This window comes from Trachypithecus francoisi, unplaced genomic scaffold (assembly GCF_009764315.1).
Source record: "Trachypithecus francoisi isolate TF-2019V2 unplaced genomic scaffold, Tfra_2.0 Lachesis_group2, whole genome shotgun sequence".
NCBI lineage: Eukaryota > Metazoa > Chordata > Mammalia > Primates > Cercopithecidae > Trachypithecus > Trachypithecus francoisi.
Window position 1 is genome coordinate 113,806,784 of NW_022681465.1, and position 22,527 is coordinate 113,829,310.

The 22,527-nt window shown below is 40.3% G+C and overlaps 1 pseudogene; it reads right to left on the minus strand.

Moving 5' to 3' along the window:
• Positions 1–17,599: 17,599 nt before the first annotated feature.
• On the minus strand, positions 17,600–21,438 carry LOC117066078 (annotated as a pseudogene).
• Between the last annotated feature and the right edge of the window lie 1,089 nt (positions 21,439–22,527).

The window sequence follows — 22,527 nt, forward strand, 5'->3', positions numbered from 1 at the left end:
CAATAATCCTCTGTTTAAACTAGCCCAGGGTTACTCAGGCCTACACAGATTAAATTTGCCATAAATCTCTTCAAATCAAAAGTCTACAAGGGTCCTGGCTCCAGGTCTATGGGACTTTGGAACAACTTATCAATAAACTCTTGTTGGTAGTTTTCACTCTGCTTTTATTTTTATTTTAATTTTATGTAATTATTTATTTATTTATTTGAGATGAAGTCTTGCTCTTTCACCCAGGCTGGAGTGCAGTGGCGCGATCTCAGCTCACTGCAACCTCCGCCTCCCGGGTTCAAGCAATTCTCCTGCCTCAGCCTCCTGAATAGCTGGGACTACAGGTGCCCACCACCATGCCCGACTAATTTTTGCATTTTCAGTAGAGATGGGGTTTCACCATATTGGTAAGGCTGGTCTCGAACTCCTGACCTTGTGATCCGCCCACCTCAGCCTCCCAAAGTGCTGGGATTACAGGTGTGAGCCACTGCACCCAGCTATGTATTTATTTTTTATTTTATTTATTTATTTATTATTTATTTATTTATTCATTTTGAGATGGAGTTTTGCTCTTGTTGCCCAGGATGGACTGCAATGGCCCGATTTCGGCTCACCACAACCTCCACCTCCCAGGTTCAAGCAATTCGCCTGTCTCAGCCTCCTGAGTAGCTGGGATTACAGGCATGCACCACCATGCCTGGCTAATTTTTGTATTTTTAGTAGAGACAGGGTTTCTCCATGTTGGTCAAGCTGGTCCCCAATTCCCGACCTCAGGTGATTCACCTGCCTCGGCCTCCCAAAGTACTGGGATTACAGGCATGAGCCACCTTGCCCGGTCTATTTATTTATTTTTAAAGATAGTCTCATTCTGTTGCCCAGGCTGGAGTGCAGTGGTGAGATCTTGGCTCACTGCTTCCACCTCCAGAGTTCAAACAATTCTCCTGCCTCAGCCTCCCAAGTAGCTAGGACTACAGGCACCTGCCACCACGCCTTGCTAATTTTTGTATTTTTAGTAAAGACAGGGTTTTACCATATTGTTCAAGCTGGTCTCAAACTCCTGACCTCAGGTCTCTTGACCTCCTGCCTCAGCCTCCCAAAGTGCTGGGATTACAGGCGTGAGCCACTGCACCTGGCCTAATTTTTTTTAATCTTTGAGACATGGTCTTGCTCTGTCGCCCAGGCTGGGGTGCAGTGGCACAATCACAGCTCACTGGAGCCTCGATCTCCTGAGCTCAAGCAATACTCCTGCCTCAGCCTCCCAAGTAGCTGGGACCACACGTGTGCCCCACCATACCTGGTAATTTTTTTTTTTTTTTCTGTAGAAATGGGGTTTCTCCATGTTGCCACGGCTGGTCTCAAACTCCTGGCCTCCAGAGATCCACCCATCTCGGCCTCCCAAAGTGCAGGAGGATACAGGCATGAGCCACTGTGCCTGATCATTCTGCCTTTTTTTTTTTCTTTTTTTTTGAGACAGTCTCTCTCTGTTACCCAGGCTAGAGTGCAGTGGTGCAATCTCAGCTCACTGCAACCTCCGCCTCCCAGGTTCAAGTGATTCTCATGCCTCAGCCTGCCAAGTAGCTGGGATTACAGGTGCAAACCACCATGCCTGGATAATTTTTGTATTTTCAGTAGAAACAGGGTTTCACCATGTTGGCCAGGCTGGTTTTGAACTCCTGGCCTTAAGCAATCCACCTGCCTCAGCTTCCCAAAGTGCTGGGATTACAGGTGTGAGCCACAGCGCCCAGCCTACTCTGCTTTTAAACTCCAGCTGGACCTATAACGGTTTGCTTACAAATTGTAGAAAACCAGCATTCATTACTTTCTCGAACTTTCCCTGTTCCTTCTGACCTCATCTCTTTGATCTTATAGCAAAAGTGTATGGCAGAGGAGACAATGTTTCAGCATGATCTAGACTGGAATAAAAATCCTAGGATGATCCTTTTTCAGTCAAAAGGCCATTCTACAACTGTTGACTAACTTCATCCAATTCCTTCCACACTCGTAATTGAATTTATACCTACACTTACCATGTGTATATTATTGACTCATTTGAAACAGCTTTAATAACATTATAACACCTTTTTAAAAACTTGCTTCTTAATGTGACACAATCTTGAAATGATGTTAGACATTACCCTCTTGTTCTAAAACATTTTTGTAACATGTTAGACTAATGAGAGTTTTAAAACAGTTTGTTCAATTTTTCAACAAATGTTTATTGAGCCCCCACTAGTGATAGTCACTAAGAATATACCTGAATACAACAGATAAGAATCTTGACCTCATGGAGCTTACATTCTAGTGGGGATGAAGAAGACACAATAAAATAACTAACAAGTATGCAGTATGCAAAAAGATGAAGTGTTCTAGAGAGAAAAAATGAGAAAAGGCAGAAGTTGGGATTATAATACAAAATAAGGTGATCAGATAGGCTGAGTCTTTTGAGATAGTTCTGTATTTCCTATTCTTGATTTCAAAAGCAGAGAAATGTCCATTTATAAGCCTCCTAGTATAAAAAGGTAACTTACTATTTTTAATTGCTCTTGAACTTAAATGCTCTCATTATGTATTTTTATGTTGGATCTTCTGCCAGAAAATTAATAAATAAATAAATAATACATAAATAAATAAACTAAACCAGAGCTTAGGTTTTGCTGATTGTCTGCAGCTGCTTCAATTTATCAACTTAGCAACATTCTACTTTCTGAATTGACTGGCAATTTGGGGCATCAGAAGACATGTACCTAAGAGTTGATAATTCCAGAGAAAGAGTACTCTAGATTGTCTGGGACCAAAAACTCTGGTGAAGCTGTCTGATTTTAGTCATGTCAAGCTAATGCAGAAATTTCTTGCATTTCATGTTGTCCATTTCACATACAACAGATAAAAATACTAACCAAATACAAGTTAGTTTAAACTGTTTGCAAGCATATGAGAATGGGTTTAGGTTCTCTATTTCTGTTGCTTTCCTGCCTTTTTCTGAGTACATTTTTTTTTTCCTTTCACCTTGAAAAATCCTCTGCTGAGTACCTACTTACCAGTCAAATACTTATGGGACATCACTTCAGCTTCTGTTAAACCAAATCAGTGGTGCTTAACCCTGGCTGTGCACTGGAATCATCTTTTAAAATTACTGATGTCTGGGCCCTGATTCCAATTAAACTAGAATTTCCAGGGGTGGGACCCAGGCATGAGTACTTATTCATTTATTTATTTATTTTGCAGTCAATCATGTTTTCATTTTCCCTTCTTGTATTCCTTCTTTCTCTCTTTTACCTTTCATTCGTTCACATATGCCTCACATATACTTAAAATTTTAAAGACATGCCATTATAGTCCACATTATGATTTTTTTAAAAATTCCAATTACATAAAAGATTCCAATGCTCAGCTTAGGCCAACAGTCTCTGAACTTAGCCTACAAGCCCCCAGCAGCCTCCCACCTGGCACCACTGAGGGTGTCCTAAGGTAATCAATCAGTACTTTGTTACCTCTGTGGGGACTTCAGCTTTCACATCATTCTCTTATTCTTTCAACTCCTTTCCTCCCTCTCCCTTACTTCTTGTCCCCTCTTGTCTGCTTCTGCCTGAGGCCTGCTGACAGCACCTGCTAACACTGTTTAGCCCTATTGGTGGCCAGCATTGGGTTAGTTTCAGCCCCTGATGCAAAACAGATCTAGTTACCTGGAGATTGCCCACTCATCACTTCTGCGGCTGCTTCTGTGGTTCTCTGGGGCCTCTCCACACCTGCCAGGCTGGCTGCTCTTCATGGCTGGTGCTGCCATGGGCCAACCCCAGGATGGCATGCTCTGACCCTCAGAATTCCTGTCTAAGAAGTGCTGTCAGAGCATGTGTGTATGCTCTCAGTGTGGCAGGTAAGGCATTTAATCATCATCTGGCCCTTTTCCTCTTTCCCATCTCACTTCCCACTATCACCACCACAGTATTCCCTGGCTGCCATACACACACATCATATGTGTGCTATTATATCTCCCTAGATAAAAACCTTTCCTCAACCTGGAAAACTGCATATTCATTCTGCAGAATCCTAACTCAGCTGTTACTCCCCTAAGAAGCCTTCTCCAATCCCCTTGATCACAGTGTTGTTCATATTGTATCCTGCTGGCTTGTGTGTTTATGTTCCTGGCTCCTCCTCTAGGCTCAAGGCAGAGGCTGGCTCTTTATTCTAAATGTCTTGGCCGGGCGCGGTGGCTCAAGCCTGTAATCCCAGCACTTTGGGAGGCCGAGACGGGCGGATCACGAGGTCAGGAGATCGAGACCATCCTGGCTAACATGGTGAAACCCCGTCTCTACTAAAAAAATATAAAAAACTAGCCGGGCGAGGTGGCGGGCGCCTGTAGTCCCAGCTACTCGGGAGGCTGAGGCAGGAGAATGGCGTAAACCCGGGAGGCAGAGCTTGCAGTGAGCTGAGATCCGGCCACTGCACTCCAGCCTGGGCGACAGAGCGAGACTCCGTCTCAGAAAAAAAAAATAAATAAATAAATAAATAAATAAATGTCTTTAAATAGATAATAGCTTCTCAGTAAACATTGAATGGAAGAAAATGTGAATAGACCCAAGGAATGTACATGGCAAACTATAGTTAGCTTGTAGACCACATCTGGCCCATCACTTGTTTTGGTATCTAGAGTTTTATTGAAATACAGCTACACACATTTGTTTATGTATTCTGTGGCTGCAGAATACAAGTGCTACAAGGCCAGAGTTGAACAGTTGAAACAGAGACCATATGGCTTACAAAAGGCAAAAATATTTACTCTCCAGTCCTTTCCTGAAAAAGTTTGCTGACCTCTGATCTAAAAGAAACCTGAGAGGTCTCCTACAGTAACATATCCAGTAGAAAGATAATACAAGCCATACAGGTACTTTTAAATTTGCTAGTAGCCACATTGAAAAAGAAAAGAAACTGGTAAAAATTATTTTAGTAATATGTTTTATTTAATCTAATATATCCAAACATTATCATTTCAACATGCAATTAAAAAATTGTTTTGTAGTGAGATATTTTACTTTCTTGGTGTGGTACTAAGTCTTTGAAATCCAATGGGTATTTTACACTTACAGAATATGTTAATTTTGACTAAGTTCATTGTAAGTGCTCCATAGATACATGTGTGGCTAGTGACTATCTTATTGGGCACTTCTAGATCAAATCCATTAGGTTATAGTTGAAGAAACTGGTCCAGAGAGAGAAAAAGTTTAATCTAATGCCACATTGCGTAGAAAAATTGGGCATTAAGCCTGGCTGTCTTTATTCCTAGCAAAGTGCTCCACTGTCACATCATGCTGACTTTGGCCTTATTGTTCGTTCACTGGAAGAGATCCGATAAGAAGATCTAGTTCCTAGGCCGGGCGCGGTGGCTCAAGCCTGTAATCCCAGCACTTTGGGAGGCCGAGACGGGCGGATCACGAGGTCAGGAGATCGAGACCATCCTGGCTAACACGGTGAAACCCCGTCTCTACTAAAATATACAAAAAATTAGCCGGGCGAGATGGCGGGCGCCTGTAGTCCCAGCTACTCGGGAGGCTGAGGCGAGAGAATGGCGTAAACCCGGGAGGCGGAGCTTGCAGTGAGCTGAGATCCGGCCACTGCACTCCAGCCTGGGCGACAGAGCGAGACTCCGTCTCAAAAAAAAAAAAAAAAAAAAAAGAAGATCTAGTTCCTAATTCTGTACAAGCGTTAATAAGTTGTGTGACTTTAGGATATTTCTTAGCTTCTCAGGATTTTCATTTTCTCATCTGTAAAATAAGAGCACTCAATTCACTAAAACTTAAAGGTTTTTAAGTTTTAATGGTATATGACAATCAAACATGTTTGGTTTACAAACCGGAACACACTGCAGTTATTTTGCCAGATAATTCTTTTCCTAAGAGGCTGTGTGCAAATATGGATTCATGGATATGTTGACTGTCACCATAACTTGAGGAAGGCTCTTAGAGGCCAGATTTCTGATGGACAATCCATTCACATCTACATTTTAGTAATAAGGACCAAGAGATTTGGAAATGATCCAAGAAGGTCATCGCTGAGGAGTGAAACAGCAAAGAAGGGACTAGTGTTAGGGGCCATATGGGGCAGCAGAATGGCTTCCTCTCTCTGCTAAGCAGCATCAGAGTCTGTCACAGGCAACACGGCAGTGAAAGGAAATGGAGCTGGCATATCTTAAGAAATTAGAGGATAGAAAACTATGACAAAGATTAGATAATCAGATTTGTTTGTTTATTTATTTATTTATTTATTTATTTATTTATTATTTGAGACAGGGTCTCGCTCTGTTGCCTGGGCTGGAGTGCAATGGCATGATTTTGGCTCACTGCAGCCTCGATTTCCTGGGCTCAGGAGAGCCTCCCACCTCAGCCTCCTGAGTGGCTGGGACCACCAGTCATGTGCCAGCATGCCCAGCTAATTTTTTTGTATTTTTTATAGAGAGAGGGTTTTGCCATGTTGCCCAGGTTGGTCTCAAACTCCTGGGCTCAAGCAATCTGCCCGTCTAGGCCTCCCAAAATGCTTTGATTAGCCACTGCACACAGCTTTTATTTTGTAAATAGTAAATATTGCAACAGAATCAATGGCTTTATTAAATTTGTACTCAAACCACAGAAGAAACTTAACAATGTAGGAGAAAGGCACATCGAAATGGAGAAATAGAGGTGGGCAGGCACCAAAAACAAATGTGATTTTTTAAAAAAGTTTGGCTAAGATTGATTGTGTTCACTTTAAAACCCATTTACACCTTGCCCCTTCCTCTTAACAGAAACATTGCTTTCCTTCAGGGACTGGAAAAGATTGCAGTATAAGGCAAAAGGTATGGGCTTTGGAGTTAGACAGACTTGAATATGAACCCTAGATCCTCCTGTAAAAATTATATGGCCTTGGCACAAGTTCATGCCTCAGTTTCCTCCTCTGTAAAATGTGCATAATAGTACTTAACTCACAGAAGATTAAATGATTAAATGAGGCAATATATGAAAAGTTCTTAGCACAGTGGGTATCACATAGTAAGTTCTAAATTAACCTTAGCTATCAGTCTCTCTCTGAAAATAGGATTCAAGAGGCAGGAGAAGAACTACCAGTGTGCTATATCCACAGCTGGCTATAGGTGAATCAGAACCGGTCCACCATGTTTATGGAAATGGTGGTATAAATTAAATTGTGTACATGTAAATTAGTGCAACTCTAGAGCATTCTGAGGGAATCTCACTGTATCACTGACTCCTCTGTTATAAATGCCTCCAGATAGTGACTGGGCAGCTGGACATGAAGGTAAGGAGTCTCCCAGGGAGCAAGACATCTTGCTTTTGTTACCTGATAGGTAGGTTCTTCAGAATTCTAAAATGGAATTTTGTTTCTTTATGGAAGCATTTCATTTTTATAAGCGTGTGCATTGCTAACTGACTTTAGAATGGTTTTGTTATCTTTCATCTTTCCGGAAAAAAATGACACAACAGTTTAAGCGACTTCAAGTTTACATCTTGTGTAGGAAAATTTACCCCCCAGTACCAAATGACTTTATAAAACAAAACTTGTGCATTTGTGCAGCCAGCAGAGGTGGGCTCCCTCCCAGCCAACTCATCTACCACGCTTCCTGCAGGACGGATTCAACTTCGCATATTTGCAATCACTGGTCAAAGACCAAGGAGACAACCCTGGGGATTTCTTCCTGGGACACTTCTCAGGGAAAACTCAGCTCCTTAGATAGAACAGCAGATTTATTTTGAACCAACTGTCAGCTACAATTGAACTAGGAGACTACCCTTTTTCCTGTAATTTAGAGTATTTAAAAGAAATACACAATAATAACTACATCCAACACTTATGTAGCACTTATTGGCCACCAGTATTCTGTCTATTTTACTTTTATTAACTCATTTAATCTTAACAACCCTATGAAGCCCATCCTGCTATTATCATCATTCTTATTTAACAGATAAGGAAGGACAATGATGTTAAGTAACTTGTCCAAGACTATACAGCAAGTAAGAAGCAGAGCCTGAGATCAACCCTAGGCAGTCTGGCTCTAGTCTGTGCCTTTATTTCCCTGTGTCACGTCTACAAGTTAAGAAGTGCCTTTTTAATTTTTGGCCAATGTTTTTGATGCGACTGCAAGTATGTAGAATTTAAAGACTATTTTATTTAATAAAAATTATGTATAATACTTGACTTTGATACTAAGTCAATTTGTACTTTTTCACGACTTTTAAGTTGTTAGTTATTTGCCAAAATGATTATGGAATTACAATATATTTTATTTTGTGAATAAAGAAAGACAAACAGGTGGGGCACAGTGACTCATGTGTATAATCCTAGCACTTTGGGAGGCCAAGATGAATGGATTGCTTTGAGCTCAAGAGTTTGAGACCAGCCTGGGCAACGTGGCAAAATCTCATCTCTACAAAAAATACAAAATTAGCCAGGTGTGGTGGCACGTGGCTGTGGTCCCAGCTACTTAGTAGGCTGAGACTGGAGAATTGCTTGAACCCAGGAGGTGGAGGTTGCGGTGAACTGAGATCATGCCACTGCACTCCAGCCTGGGCGACAGACCAAAATCCTGTCTCAAAAAAGAAAAGAAGGAAGGAAGGAAGGAAGGGAGGGAGGGAGGGAGGGAGGGAGGGAGGGAAGGTACGCTCCTGCTTCCTCTCATCTTCATGTGAAATTCACAGTCATCCCTCAAAATCAGTGTATACACATCACCTCTGATGTGAGGCCTTCAGTTGTGGAGTTAATTACTTCTGCTACTGCTACAGCTTATATACATATCTATAATTTTACTTATCACAGTGCACTGTAATTATTTGTGTATCTTACTTATGACCTATGCTTGACAGGAAAGCCTGAGGATAGGATCTATGTATTACTCATGTGTGCATTTGTGTAATAAAGTCAACAAATTTTTGTTGAACTGTATTTGAGGAAAAATTCTTATATTTAAATGGATTTCTTTTTTTCTTTTTCTTTCTTTTTTTTTTTGAGATGGAATCTCACTCTGTTGCCCAGGCTGGAGTGTCAGTGGCGTGATCTCGGCTCACTACAACCTCCACCTCCCGCATTCAAGGAATTCTCCTGCCTCAGCCTCCTGAGTAGCTGGGATTATAGGTGCCCACCACCATGCCCGGCTAATTTTTGTATTTTTAGTAGAGACGGGGTTTCACCATGTTGGCCAGGCTGGTCTCATACTCCTGACCTCAGGTGACCTGACTGCCTCAGCCTCCCAAAGTGATGGGGTTACTAAATGGATTTCTTTTATTTGAAGTGTTTTTATTCAGTTGATCAGGCAGATTTAACATGAGAGAAATTTCTGGAATACATGATGACTGATGGCTACTCATAAAATTTTTCTTATTTGAAATACCGTGGGTGCAAAACTATGGAATAACTTAGCTGTATTCATTCTAAAGAACTGTAGCCTTTACTGCATGAAATATTTATAATCCATTCTTCTAATATTAATAACTCTACCATTTAGCCGGGCACGGTGGCTCACGCTTGTAATCCTAGCACTTTGGGAGGCCGAGGTGGGCGGATCACGAGGTCAGGAGTTCGAGACCAGCCTGACCAACATGGTGAAACCCATCCCTACTAAAAATACAAAAATTAGCCAGGCGTAGTGGCGCGCACCTGTAGTCCAAGCTACTCAAGAGGCTGAGGTATGAGAATCGCTTGAACCCAGGAGGCGCAGGTTGCAGTGAGCTGAGATCACGCCACTGCACTCCAGCCTGGGTGACAGAGCAAGACTGTCTCAAAAAACAAAATAAACAAAAAAACTTCTACCATTTATTCTAAAATCTACCATTTATTCTAAAATTACATTTATTTACCATTTATTCTTAAATCTTATTGAGTCTAAGTTTTAAAGAGTTATGTGAAGCAGACGCAGTGGCTCATGCCTACAATCTCAGCACTTTGGGAAGCTGATGCAGGCATATCTCTTGAGCCCAGAAGTTCGAGACCAGCCTGGGCAGCATAGCAAAACCCCGTCTCTACAAAAAACACAAAAGTTAGCCAGGTATGGTGGCATGCACCTGTAGTCCCAACTACTCAGGAAACTGAGGCAGGATGATTGTTTTGAGCCCAGAAGGAAGACGCTGTATTGAGCCATGATCTCACCACTGGCTTCCCACCTGGGCAACAGAGGAATACTCCGTCTCAAAAAATAAAAATAAAAATAAATGAGCAAATATACACACATCAGATTTTAGTGGAACAAGGAGCACAGCACTGCAGCTCAATTATACAAATAGAAGCAAATACATTTATGTAACGCTTAAATTTCACCACTTAAGCACTGCTTTTTATAAGAATAAAAGTAAAGTAATTATACTGCATAATCTTTGATTAAAATTAGTTGAAAATCAACATGGTTCTAACATGCTGTAATTCACCCAGCAGCTACTATTAACAATAATTTTTTTAAATCCCAAATTTATGTAATTTCTGCTACTAAGCATATTTACATGGCCTGAATTAAAACAAAACTTAAGCTTATGTTACTTGTAACTGGCTTCCTGAATTTAATATAAGAGCTCTTTTCAATTAAAATTTTTTTGGATCAAGATTTATAATTTATTTTGCCATTCTAAGAGAATATATTTTCATATATTTAAATTATAAACATGCTGGTGTTCACAATGTTTTTAATATAAGCATTATGAATCCTGGACCTCAGATTCCCTAGGGGGGTTTTAGGAACTTGTAGTAAATATTTAATAGAGGATATGAGCTTTCTATTTTAATTTTAATTTTTCCAGAAGGGGATATTGTTTAATCCACCCATATTTACTCTATATTCCTGTAAGATAACGCCACTAGGGATGTAGTGGACTTACAAAATCTAACTTCCAAATTCTCAAAGTCTCATTGTATTTTGAACGTTTGCCTATAATGGGATATTGCAGAGTCTGTTGAACAAACGGAAGTAATTAGTTAAAGGATGTCAAAAGAACAAATTTTTTTTATCTTTCTCCTTCCTTCCTTCCTTCCCCCCTTCCTTCCTTCCTTCCTTCCTTCTTTCCTTCCTTCCTTCTTTCTTTTTTGAGACAGTGTCTTGCTCTGTCGCCCAGGTTGGAGTACAGTGGCACGATTTGGGCTCACTGCAGCCTCTACCTCCTGGGTTCAAGCAATTCTCCAGCCTCAGCCTATCAAGTACCTGAGGCTACAGGCATGTGCCACCACACCCGGCTAATTTTTTGTATATTTAGTAGAGACAGGGTTTCACCGTGTTGCCCAGGCTTGTCTCGAACCTCTGAGCTCAAGTGATCCACCAGCCTTGGCCTCGCAAAGTGTTGGGATTATAGGTGTGAGCCACTGCACCTAGAGTACAATTTTTTTTCTTATGCTACGTTTACAACTAATTGTAAAGACTTTTAAGAATTAATCTAGAAGCAAACTGGTTTTGCAAATAAAGTATTGGAGAATTTTTTTCTTCATGTACAACCTTTGAGATGTAAAAGGAAGCTATTATTTTCATGGAGTCATCTTGTCTCAAAAAAAGTCTGTGTTGTTTTTAAATGTGTGGCTTGCTCTATTTTAAAACAATAATTTTATTTTATTTATTTTTATTTTTATTTTTTATTATTTATTTTGAGACCAAGTTTCGCTCTTGTTGCCCAGGCTGGAGTGCAATGGTGCAATCTTGGTTCACTGCAACCTCCACCTCCCGCGTTCAAGCGATTCTCCTGTCTCAGCCTCTCAAGTAGCTGGGATTACAGGTATGCACCACCACACCTGGCTAATTTTGTATTTTTAGTAGAGATGGGCTTTCTCCTTGTTGGTCAGGCTGGTCTCAAACTCCCAACCTCAGGTGATCCACCCGCCTCGGCCTCCCAAAGTGCTGGGATTATAGGCATGAGCCATGGCACCCAGTCTTATTTTATTTTTTGAGATGGAGTCTCATTCTGTTGCCCAGTCTGGAGTGCAGTGGTGCTATATTGGCTCACTGCAGCCTCTACCTCCCAGGTTCAAGCAGTTCTCCTGCCTCAGCCTCCCAAGTAGCTGGGATTACAGGCACACACTACCATGACTGTCTAAATTTTGTATTTTTAATAGAGACAGGGTTTCACCATGTTGGCCAGGCTAGCCTCAAACTCCTGAACTCAAGTGATCCACCCGCCTTGGCCTCCCAAAGTGCTGGGATTACAGCCACTGCACCCGACCAATAATGGGGAATTTTTAAAGTCACCCATAATCTCACCATCCTAACAAAATAAAATTTCATTATTTTATGTTTCTGCATCAGATTTGTTTTGCACGTTGCTAGACAGTCTGTAGCACTACAATTTTAATAACATCATAGTTCCTCTCTCTTTTGCCCTCTATATATATACATCCAATCATCAACCAGACATTTTTAACAGGTATGGAAATGGACGAACGTAGGAAAATAAGGGAAGGTAATCATTTGTTTTTGAAATGGCTGAATCTTTTAATATCTCCCTTTGCAGACAATCCACACTCATCTGCTTTGCTTCTGACAGCAAATAGCAAAGCTAGCCTTGGTCATTACCAGTTCTATCTTTCATTCAAGTCCAACTTGTCCTTATTCAACCTACATTCTAGCCATTTTAGTAGATTTCTCTCTGGGGCTTAGAGCGCATCAACAAACATGTGGACCTTTGATTTGTTGGTCACGAACAAAAGCTAAACATCTTACAAAGGGATAAAACTCATCTTTTTTTCAGCTTATGTTAGCAGGAAGAGTTGTTTCAGCTCCATGGAGACTCTGAACACTATTTTGAACTTATTGCCTGGTGCTTCGGAGCAATGGGATCAATATTTGGAGGCATTTTTTCAAATCTTACAATTCCAAATCAATCTCAGCAAGTCGAACTAAACTTTATTTGGCCTTAACAATTCAAATCTTCAATATTTCTTTCCAGAGTTTTGCAAGTCAATCATATCTGTTCTTTAATGTGTTTAGGTTTTGTTTGAAGCATGGGTCTTTCATCGTTTGTAATTTTAACTTTTTATGTTCATGAAAGTAACATAAGCTCGTTATAAAAAGTTAAAACATTACGGAAATATTGTAGAAAGTTAAACTTCTGTGATGTGGAGAGCCGTTGTTAATAGAGAAATAGCAGATATTCGTCAAGAATGTTTTCCTGATTACTAGCACATATCCTTATATAGACGTTTTTAATTTCTTGACTGTTATATAACTCTTAGAAACATACTCATCATACATTACATATTGTTTTGCACATCGTGTTTATCATCTTGTATCTCTTGGGTCTCTTTCCATGTTAGTACTTATAAAGTTTACTTCATTCTTTTCATTAGTCACATAGTATTCATGTATACATACACACATATATAATAACTTAAATCCATAATGATGGACATTTGTTTCCAGATTAGTTTTGTTTCTTTGTGTTGTTTTGTCATACCAATGCTGCTGTGAATATCCTTTTAAATATACCTGTATATGTGGAACACAGTATTTTAAAGCTTTAAAAAGGAAAGTAATGAACTCATACTGTTTTAAGTATTTCATTCTTGTTAGCAGTTCATCTTACCAGCCTACGAAACGTGTAATAAATATTCCAAAAATTTTCTTCAATATCTTTAGTTCTCAAAGATAACTGCATTTTTCTAGAATTTAAGAATATTGTCCTACAAATGACCTTCCAACATGTTCTTTTATGATTCACTGAATGATAGTAATAATGATTCCTTGACCATTATATAGCTCTTCAGTTTACAAAGCACCTTCACAAAATTATCTCATCTGACTCTCACATCAATGTGATGTATGCAGGACAGGTTTATAGGAAAAAAATGGTGCTGAGTTGGAAATTTTTACTGCCTAAAATAGTTATATAAAGTCTTTTGTTCTGCTAACTCAAGGGGTCAAGTCCACTGTCATGATGGGATTGTGGTATCATATTGGTAACTTAATGTGAAAAAAACACTTCTGCGTCACTTCAATAACTGATGTTGCTAAATTACTGTTCAGTTTTCAAGCGTTTTATTTAATTCTCTGATATCTAGAGATTAGGCCCAGCAGGCATTTTTCAGGTAAGTGCTCCAGTAATTGCTACTCCAAAACCAAGTATTTGCAGTAGTTGTTAAAGGTTGGTGAGTTTCAGTGTCACTTTTTCTTGTTTAGAATTGGAAGAACAGAGGGTAAAGGTGGGAAAAAAAAAAGTTTACAGAAATGTAGCACCAACAGGACAGTGCCTGCTAAGACCTTGGAAATTTCTATCCCCACCCGTTATTATTTCTGTATCCCTATGATCCTTCCTTTAAACAGTGCCTGTAATGATTGGGCACGTAATAAATGGTGATGCTTCTCTCATTTCCCCCACTCCTGGTAGGAAGTAGGCTCCTATACAGGAAGGGAAAATCATTGTCCTATTGCCTCCCACTTTGAGAAAGGAAGCAATCTTGAATGACACTATTGTTTCCATAGCTGCAAATTTACTTTGTCTCATTAGTAAATCTATCCATACCCTCAGTTTAGCTGAGAATGCACTTCTGAATTTCCTCTCTCCCTACATCTACTCTAACAAGTACAGGAACTCAAAATCAGTTCCCAGATCTGAAATCCTATGAGATTATATAAGTTCATTTTCTGTTGTTTATAACAGAATATCTGAAACGGAGTAATTTATAAAGAAAAAGAATTCGTTTCTTATAGTTACGGAGGCTAAGCAGTCCAAAGTTGAGGGGCCACATCTGGTGAGAGCCTTCTTGTTGCTAGGGACTCTCTGCAGAGTCCCAAGGAGGCACAGAGCATCACATGGTGAGGGGTTTGAGTGTGCTAACTCAGGTCTCTTTTCCTCTTCTTATAAAGCCACATGTCCCACACCCTGGATAACCCATTAATCCATTCACGAGAGCAGAGCCCTCAGGACACAATCGCCTCTTAAAGGCTTCTCAACACTGCCACACTGGGGATTAAGTTTCAACATGAGTTTTGGAGAGGACACATTTTCAAACCATAGCAGAGATCCAGTCCACTTCAAGCTCTGCTTGAATATGATAGCAATTTCTAAGCAACCATGATCCTACAGAGTGGCTACATCAATGTTTTAAAATGAGTTATATTACTTACAGAGAAATTACATTGCTAGGACTTTGAAATTCTGATGCTCTGTTCTTTTCCATCAGTAGAATTATAGGAAGTTGATCTGCCCTTATCCCATCTGTCCTACAGTACTTTGTATTGCTCAAATTGTTCTTGGCTGTCAAGTCTTCACTGTCTGGTCTCTTCAGTGTCCTGTGTGTAATACCTAGCTCATTCTCACCTCTCTGCCTTTCCTTATATTGTTGCTGTCTTTCAAATCCTTCTCTCTGACCTATCTGAATTCTAATCAAGTTTTGAGAGCAAACCCCCAAGTCACACCACATAAAGGCTTCCCTCCTACGACAGAGAGCCCCACTGTTGTTGGTACACAGGCAGAGATAACTCAACACCTTTCTGCACATTCTGATGTCTTTCCATTCCCAACTTATATCAAACTTGTACTCTTGAAACCAAGCTTTTAAAACAGTAACATGTTTATTGGGTTGCAATAATCATATTAGACACCAGAGTGTAGCATATGCCTTGCCCATTCTCACATCCCTAGGGCCTTCTCTCTGACCCAAATGGGGAGACACACTGACTAAAAAGCTTGGATTTTAATACATATCTCTGGGCCTATCAAAATACTCCCATTGAAAACAAGAGTCATTAGTTGATCAGTTTCTTACTCAAGTAGTGTATGGGAATGGTAGATAGTTCCAGATTGATCAACGGCAAATGCCCTGTTCTTCTTGTTTGACAAACGAATTCCCCTTCTGTACACAAGAATGACCTATTGGCCCTCATGATATTTATACAGCATGTACACTGACTCAGGGTATTTTGAGCATAAATATTCCACAATTGGTTGGAATTTCTCGAATACTTTTTTTTTTTGTAGAGACAGGAGTCTTGCTATGTTGCCCAGGCTGGTCTGAAACTCCTGGCCTCAAGCTATCCTCCTGCCATGGCTTCCCAAAGCGCTAGGATTGTAGGCGTGAGCTGCCATGCCCAGCTTTCATTAATACTTTCTAGTTCACAATAATATATTTTATAAGTCTGATAAATAAAAAAATTCCAATTCAGATAATTTTAAAATGCAGGCACTTCAGCCAGGGCAAAAGAGCGAGACCTTGTCTCAAAAAGAAAAGAAAAGCTTAAAATCTCCCAAATTGGCTCCTTTGACTTGTTCTTCTGTTTCCTTTGACTTCTGTTCTTCCTTCCTTTAAAAAAAAAAAAAAAATACACGGCCAGACGTGGTAGCTCACATCTGTAATCCTAGCATTTTGGGAGGCCGAGGCAGGAGGATCACTTGAGGTCAGGAGTTCAAAACCAGCTTGGCCATCATGGTAAAATCCTGTCTCTACTAAAAACATAAAAAATTAACTGGGCATGGAAAGTGAGCATTTCCTAAGATAATTTTATCTGCTTTCACCTGCCTAGTCCTATGAGCTACCTAATTTAAGATTTAAAGTCCTATGTTCCATGTTAATCGTTTAATGTGTTGATCATGGACTTCCTAACTAAAGTATAAACTTCTCAAGGGCAAGAATGCCACATAAATGACTTTTTTTCTTAAGGCTAGTCATGTGAAGCAATGGGAGTAGAAAAGAAACAAAGAAACCTGCCACTAACTGTGATCAATTTGTTGTAGACACCACCGCACTTGGGCTAGCCTCAAATGACTCTTGTACCTGTCATAGCTCTTGTTACACCCTTAAGCACATCAAGATGCTCAACATGTACTCATTGATTGAAGTCAATGTCATCTTTGGGATGAGGTGCTTAAATTCCAATTCAATGAGTTTTAGGTAAGTGATAGTGAATTAGTTGGGATCCTGGGGAAGAAACAAAATTCATCTAGATGGTTCAAATGAAGAGACTTTAATGAAAAGACTATTCAAACATACATAAGCAAGGTTAAGAAGAGACAAAATACGGTGAGATACCCAGGGACCACCTTCAGAGGGAAAACCACTTTCCCCCTGGGGCTGTAGAAACAAAGAAAATAGAGTAGTTAGCAGGGCCCAGTAGAAGCTGGAGCTGGGGAAGAAGACCAGTGTGGTTGGGGAGTGATGCGGCTACTGTGAGAGATGGGGTGCCAAAGTGGGGGCAGGGAAGACATGCCGACTTTACACTCTCAGATCCCCTGTGTGTTTCAATTCAAACAGACTTATGGAGACACAGTTAGCACATTTCAGCCTTCTGAGGCACAGTCCAGGGCACAGAAGGGGGAAGAAGAGATGCAGGTGGAGAGGAAAGGGAAGGACTGGGCAGCATTGGCAAAATAACCAGCATAGAAGGTTTCCATTATAAACAGGGGCAAGAAAAGGCTGGATCATTATGTACAGAATAAGGAAAGCCTGGCAACCCTAAAATTATCTGAGAAAAACTAAATCTGACTTAGCCAAATTTAGGCCCCACAATTATAGGACATTGATCTGCCCCATCCCATCTGACACGGTGTTAATTTCTTCATTAAATCTCTCTGAATACACTCTGAATAAATAGATTAAATACTGTTAACATTGTTTCAATTTTTGCAGGAAGTGAACATATATATCTATCCATCACAGCAATGAATAAAATTCATTTACAGACGTAACTGCCATCACACTCAAAAGTTAGGGCCCTACTGCTTAAATGAGCATCTCTGGTGTTTTCGTTTGCTTTTGGCTGTAAAGTAAAACAATAAAACAAACATGTACTTTCTGTTAAAATTTATTTTAAATTTAAATTTAATGTCTTTTACTTTGGTTTTGTGCCTATTCATAACATGGTGGTTAGTGAATATTTACATAAATAAAATCACAGAATAGAAAATATTAAAGTCTTGTAATCTATCATCTCATTTAACATATAAAGAAACAGGTTCTCACCAGTTAATTCACCTGCCCTTGATCAAATGGTTGTGGCAGTGCCAGACCAGAATGCAGACAGTTTGAATCCTAATCCAGCTACCCATAGTCCTAGAAATGCTTGATCTAGCTCTAATTAAATGGCAAAAGGGCATAGAGGTTAAGGGCAAAGGTTTGGAATTAGGCAGATTTAGGTTCAAATGCAGGTGGATTTTAGGCAAATGACAAATTCCTGCTCAGCTTCCTTTTCCTTCCCTATAAAGATGGCATGAATACAGAATACCTATCCCATTAGGGTTGTTATGGGTTGAGTGAGGAAATATACATTAGCATAATGCTTGGCATATAATTTTTTTTGAGATGAAGTCTTGCTCTGTCGTCCAGACTGGAGTGCAGTGGTACAATCTCACGATCTCTGCTCACTGCAACCTCCACCTCCCGGTTCAAGCAATTCTCCTGCCTCAGCCTCCCAAGTAGCTGGGATTACAGGCGCCCACCACCACGCCTGGCTAATTTTTTATTTTCAGTAGAGACAGAGTTTCACCATGTTGGCCAGGCTGGTCTCAAAATCCTGACCTCAGGTGATCCACCTACCTTGGCCTCCCCAAAAGTGTTGGGATTACAGGCGTGAGCCACCGTGCCCAGCTAGATTTCACTTTTTAGAGCAGTTTTAGGTTTGTAGGGAAAATAATTACCTTTTGATTCACAGAGATTGATATTATTGTACCCAGTGAAAAGCTGAAAATAACTGCAAAGCATAAAGCACTATACAAATATAAGGTGGTGTTTTTCTTATGAATGAATAGTAGGAAATGCCCAGGACCTAGCTAACACACCAGAAAGAGATAAATCAACAGAATTTGTTCTACCTAGGATTTTAAAGAATATCAAGGGTAACGTTGTGCAATTGCTAGCAAAGTTGTGTACCCTGTTATGGCAAATTTTCCAGGGGACTGATGAATTGCCTATCTGAATTCTATCTGAAAGACAAGTTGCAAGCATAGCTGTGGAAACATACACATAGTGAGTATCACACTATACTGGACAAACTAGCTGAATCTGTAATTAAATGGTAGGATCACTGAAAAATGTAAAAACAACCTACTGGGGAAAAGGCACCATAGCTTATAAAGGAAGTTCATGTATAAATATTGTGAGCTCTTTAGGGAAATAATGACTATTGTGGCAAAGGGGAAACCAGCAAATCCAATTTACAGACATAAGACTTCTCAAAAATCTTTATATGCAGAGACATTTCCTATTCTTAAATAAGTTTTTGTTTGTTTGTTTTTTCTTTCGAGACGGAGTCCTGCTCTGTCACCCAGGCTGGAGTGCAATGGCACAGTCTCGGCTCCCTGCAACCTCCGCCTCCCGGGTTCAAGCGATTCTCCTGCCTCAGCCTCCCTTAAATAAGAATTTTTTAAATTGGGTTTCCTTGGATTGGAAGCATGTATTTTATTAAAATACATGAGACAAGTGCAGTGGCTTACACCTGTAATCCCAGTATTTTGAGAGGCCGAGGCAGGCAGATCGCTTGAGCCCACAAGTTTCAGACGAGCCTGGCCAACATGGCGAAAACCCGTCTATACAAAAAATACAAAAATTGGCCGGGCATGGTGGTGCGCGCCTGTAGTCTCAGCTACTGGGGAGGCTGAGGTGGGAGGATGGCTTGAGCCTGGGAGGCAGAGGTGGCAGTGAGCCAAGACTGTGCCACTGCACTCCAGCCCGGGCAATAGAGCCACATCTTGTCTCAAAAAAAATTTATATATATAGATATAGGGATGGGAGCTGGTTTAAAATGATGAAAGAGTATATGAATCAATAAATACATCCTAATTTGGAGAAGCCTAAAGAGCAGAGTTTCGAAGATCCCTCTGCTGGGACAAATATATTTAAAATTTGTGTAAGTAATCTGGAGGCCAGAATACCCAGGGTCATAGATGATGTGACTTCTTCTAAGTAGAGAATGCCTACAATAGCAATGGGGGAAATGACAGGAAAATAGGAAAACTCTGAAGTTCGGGTAAGTAGACAGAAAGGTAGTAGCTTCCATTGTTTTACACTAAATGTCCAGGAGTGTTGATTCCCCTTTCAAATAAAGGGATCGCAGGGAGATGCTGTTAGTTAAGGGAGTGCCATGAGCAAAAGGAAAGCTCCATGTAACTGAAGCCTCGGTGTTCATTCTAAAGTAGGTTTTGGGCAGGGCAGAAAAACTATGAAGACAGACTTTTTCCTTAAGGGTAAATGCCTTGTGGAGGTTTAGATAAAATTGTAGTTAGGTACAATTTTCAATGATAATAATCAATTTTCAATGATAATCTGCACTCCCGTTTATAGATGAAAAAGACCAAAATGTAGCTTAGTTCAGAAGGATCCAGAGATCACTGAACATGAAGTAAAAAATATTTTCTGTTTGTATGCTAGGGTCTCTGTTTTGCTTTCCTTTTACACTGGATAAGATCACAGAGTTGGTATGTATGCCGCTGTGTAAAAAACACACAGGTTTCAGATGCTTTAAAAGAATACATTTCAGAAATTTGAAGTTGGTTTCCCTAATTCTTTTTTTTTAAAGGAAAATTTGCATTACTTTAATTATTTTTATATATAGAAAACTCAACAGTGTATATTCAACCCAGTTTGATGCAAGTTCTTTAGCCTTTGCCTTTTTGAGCTTGGCAATGTGAGCCACAGACTTGGGACCCAGGACATTGTCTCGGATCTCATCATATATGTTGTTGTAATTGGTCCTGATAGCTTCCACCCGCGTAGCCAAAGCTCCTTTGTCTTCCACATCAACTTGTGTGAAGGTGACAATGATCCAGTTCTTCCTGTGGACTAGACGTCCCAGTCTTGCTTCCCTCTTGATAATGTAGTAAGTGACCCCCATTTTACAACACAGGGCAGGCAGGAAGACAACCAGACGTTGTGTGCCACACATTGTGTGCAATCACCAGCAGCTGAGCTTTCTTGTTCTCCACCAAGGTTTGACGGTCTTAACTCCTGCTCAAAGGCCAGGTAGTCTCTTAATGGGGACATCCCCTTTGCTGGCAGCTTTCTTCTCAGTCAGACCAACAGCCTCTGCTTCTTCTCCTTGCTTTGTCTCTGTCCTGTACTTGTGGGCCAGCTTAAGCAGCTGAGTAGCTGTTTGGTGGTTCAGAGCCTGAAAGAACTGGTTAATCGCAGGAGGCACTTTAAGCCGCTTATAGAGGATGGCTCTCTGCCACGGCAATGTGATACAGCAAGGCCATTTCACAAAGCAGGTGAGGTCTCTTTTGGGCTGGATGTCCTGTCCAATGCCAAAATTTATAGGCCTTTTCTTAAACCAGGGGATTCACCACTTTCTTGGATTCCTGATTCTTCATGGCAGCAGGGGCCGGAGCCACCTTCTTCCCCTTGGCCTTTGTTCCTTTTGGCATCTTGGGTGGTGGAAGACAGAGCCAGTTTCCCTAATTCTTACATAGTCGAATGTTCCCTTTTCATTTTATAGTTCCTCTTAAGTAGATGATTGTAAGGTAATACAAGGAATACAAAAAAATGCAACTAATTTTCTTTTTTTTTTCAGTGACTTACTAATTGTTTTTTTTTTCTTTTTTTTTCTTTTTTTTTTATTATTATACTTTAAGTTCTAGGGTACATGTGCATAACGTGCAGGTTTGTTACATATGTATACTTGTGCCATGTTGGTGTGCTGCACCCATCAACTCGTCAGCACCCATCAATTCATCATTTATATCAGGTATAACTCCCAATGCAATCCCTCCCCCCTCCCCCCTCCCCATGATAGGCCCCGGTGTGTGATGTTCCCCTTCCCAAAGATACAACATACCAGAATCTCTGGGACACATTTAAAGCAGTGTGTAGAGGGAAATTTATAGCACTAAATGCCCACAAGAGAAAGCTGGAAAGATCTAAAATTGACACTCTAACATCACAATTAAAAGAACTGGAGAAGCAAGAGCAAACACATTCAAAAGCTAGCAGAAGGCAAGAAATAACTAAGATCAGAGCAGAACTGAAGGAGATAGAGACACAAAAAACCCTCCAAAAAATCAATGAATCCAGGAGTTGGTTTTTTGAAAAAATCAACAAAATTGACAGACCGCGAGCAAGACTAATAAAAAAGAAAAGAGAGAAGAATCAAATAGACGCAATAAAAAATGATAAAGGGGATATCACCACCGACCCCACAGAAATACAAACTACCATCAGAGAATACTATAAACACCTCTATGCAAATCAACTAGAAAATCTAGAAGAAATGGATAATTTCCTGGACACTTACACTCTTCTAAGACTAAACCAGGAAGAAGTTGAATTCCTGAATAGACATCAATAGCAGGCTCTGAAATTGAGGCAATAATTAATAGCCTACCAACCAAAAAAAGTCCAGGACCAGATGGATTCACAGCTGAATTCTACCAGAGGTACAAAGAGGAGCTGGTACCATTCCTTCTGAAACTATTCCAATCAATTGGAAAAGAGGGAATCCTCCCTAACTCATTTTATGAGGCTAACATCATCCTGATACCAAAGCCTGGCAGAGACACAACAAAAAATAGAAAATTTTAGACCAATTTCCCTGATGAACATCGATGCAAAAATCCTCAATAAAATACTGGCAAACCGGATTCAGCAGCACATCAAAAAGCTTATCCACCA